Source organism: Solanum tuberosum, unplaced genomic scaffold (assembly GCF_000226075.1).
Source record: "Solanum tuberosum cultivar DM 1-3 516 R44 unplaced genomic scaffold, SolTub_3.0 scf00219, whole genome shotgun sequence".
In the NCBI taxonomy this organism is placed as follows: Eukaryota; Viridiplantae; Streptophyta; class Magnoliopsida; order Solanales; family Solanaceae; genus Solanum; species Solanum tuberosum.
The window spans coordinates 438,654-441,758 of record NW_006239145.1 but is presented as its reverse complement, the minus strand read 5'-3'; the positions used below and the strand labels follow the sequence as shown (position 1 = coordinate 441,758).

The window sequence follows — 3,105 nt, the reverse complement described above, 5'->3', positions numbered from 1 at the left end:
AATATAAAATCGCATAATCAAACTTCTACTAAAAAGGTATTCTCTATTGTTAAAAGAAGTACAGTTAAATTTGTGTTATGTGATTTAAGTAGATGAGAATTAAATTATTTTTTATAATAAAATAATAATATAATATAGATAACAATTGAATGATAACAAGCCTCAAAGTGCAATGCGAAATGATTTTCCCCCAAGTTTTCAATTACAAATTCTTCACTACAAATTTTAAATAATAGTAAAATCCACCCATTAATGCCTCGAGTCTCTTGAGTTTTTCATTTTTACTGAGTATAATCTTTGGCTGAGAATTCTATTTATTTATTTTATTTTTACAATTTTTCTAATTTTTATCGTAGAATAATAAATATATCAATTAATCGTTCTTTCATATTTTTAATGCAAACTTAATGATCGTTATTTTCGTTACTTTTATATTTTTATTATCATGACCTTTAAAATAATTAATAGTTGTATTCATGACATTATTTGTTATTCTTATTATAGTCCTATAATTGAAGCACTGTAAAATTTTGGAGAAATGATCATATTAGCCTTTTAAATTGTTATGTTTTCGACACTTATTTTATTCATATTTTAGTTTGACTTGAAGAATAAAATGAATGCTATTGAATGGTGATCGGTTTGTGGGAATTGAAGTCAACAAGAGCTAGAAAGATTATAGTGTATTGATTTCGTATTTTTCCTTTTTATTTTTTAATGATTAAGATTATAAGAATAATGTTGCATTTTTTTTTTGTAGTTCACTTTATGATTTCTCTTTGTTTTGTATTTATAATTTTCTTTGTTGTTGTAAGCTTATATTTTTTTCTGGTTCAAAATAACATATAACTTTGTTGAAGGTCATCTAACAATTAACCACACATTTTTCTCTATAAAAATAATTATATGTCTCAATAAATATATATTGATATCTTATCATCTTTCATAACCGCGCGAAATACGGACAAATTCACTAGTATAACAAATAACTTTGTTGAAGGTATGTTCTTTAAAAAAAGGGGAAAATAGTCTGAAAAATACTCCAATTTTGGCCGAAATTGTTGTTACGATACCAAATTTTATTTGAGGATCTTTTTACCCCCCTGCACTATTTAATAGTGTATTTTAAAGGTATATATATGCCTACGTGGACACATTACTATTTATAATGATGCAATATTTATGATGTCCACGTAGACACATATATACCTTTAAAATACACTAGTAAATAGTGCAGGGGTGAAAGATCCTTTCCAAAGTTTGATATTATTACAACAATTTCGGTTAAAGTTCGAATATATTTAAGACTTTTTTCCTTAAAAAAATATGGAGTACTATAATATAACTAAAGTATCAAAATTTAAGAAATACCAAAAATAGCCTCGATTGGTAAGCTGGTAAAGACAACTATAAGAGGTGCTTCAGACCTCTTCTATAAATTATTAGTAAATTTGACATACAGTTGAGTTGCTGCAAAGGAAGTTGCCTACTCTTATAATGGCAAATAAGCTGAGGTAATTAATTATTCATTTAAATTAATGGTGCTAATCTATACATTAATTAATTACTCCCTATTTAGTACAGTTATAATTTCTTTCTTTCTTTTCTCTTGCATGCTCATTCTGTTAATTAATTAGCTAGCTGTCTCAAATTGTGATAAAATGTGTATTTTTAGCTTTAATCAAATGTTTGATGTATTTTTTTTGTGATATATGCATCGGACCTGTAGGTTGGAGGGCAAAGTGGCTGTAATTACGGGTGCTGCAAGTGGCATTGGAGAAGCAAGTGCTAGATTTTTTGTGGAACATGGTGCTCGTGTTGTCGTTGCCGATATTCAAGATGAACTCGGTCTCCAAGTAGTTGAGTCCATCGGAACTGACAAAGCCACCTACCGGCACTGCGACGTCGATCACAGACGAGAACCAAGTCGAGGATACCGTAGCTTACGCGGTAGAGAAATGTGGTACTCTTGACGAGAAATGTGGTACTCTTGACGTCATGTTTAGTAATGTCGGGACGCTGAACTTCTGCAGCGTCCTCGACATGGACGTGACAGCCTTTGATGAGATGATGGCCAGGGGCGGCTCTAATAAATCGGTGGCCTAAAGCCAAATCTGAATGGAGGCCTTAAATTTGAATATATATTTTTTATGAAGTTTATTATAGTCAATTATTTGATCTTTCTTGAGACATAGTATTCATAATTTGTCAAATTTCTATTACTTCTTTGCTCTTTTATAAAAAGTTTTTATTTTCTACAAATAATACTCAATATTTTTTAAAAAATAATACTTATAACCTATTATTTTTAAAAAAAATGAGGCCCCTTAAATTTTGGGGCCTAAGGCAATTGCTTTTTTTGCAAAGCTGTAGAGCCGCCCCTGATGATGGCCATCAATGTACGAGGATCTGCGTTAGCGGTCAAGCACGCTGCTAGAGTTATGGTTGATAAGAAAATTCGGGGATCCATTATATGTAACGTGAGTTTAGAGGGTATTGTAGCTGGGGCCGCTTCGTTAGCCTACAATATTGCGTCAAAGCATGCAGTTGTAGGCATTGTGAAAGCGGCCGCAAAACTTAACAACAAAGAACAATATAAATATGAAGACAAGAAGAATATATCACAAGAGGAACAATATGAGATAACTTTCTTTCTTTCAAGTGTTCACCAAATCTTCAAGTGTATACAATATGAACCATTATGTCTCTATTTATAGTGTAACATAGAGGCATACAAAATGTTAGTCATAAACATGAAATTAACATGAATATAATGGGGAGGTTATGCACTACAAAAAGAACCCCAATTACCAACAAAAAAATTTGTTGGTAAATTGATCAAATTGGTTGGCAAATTGAGTTACCAACCAAATGCCAACTTATATTAATCCGTTGCTAAAAGGCTCGTCGGTAAATATTACCAACCGATTTTAATTTGTTGGTAAACTTACCAACCAAAAATCAGTTGGTAAACACCCAAAGATGTTGTTACAAAATTTTGAAACGTGGCCCTGAAATTTCAGTTGGTAAATTCACCAACTAATTTTTGGTTAGTATATCGTTAGTACCTTTACTAACGAATTGAAAAGGAGTTAGTAAATTTTT

The 3,105-nt window shown here is 30.9% G+C and overlaps 1 pseudogene; it reads left to right on the top strand.

The window, feature by feature from the left end:
• Positions 1-1,497: 1,497 nt before the first annotated feature.
• The window catches only part of LOC102585077 (short-chain dehydrogenase reductase 3b-like), a 33,526-nt pseudogene continuing 31,918 nt past the window's right edge, over positions 1,498-3,105 (top strand).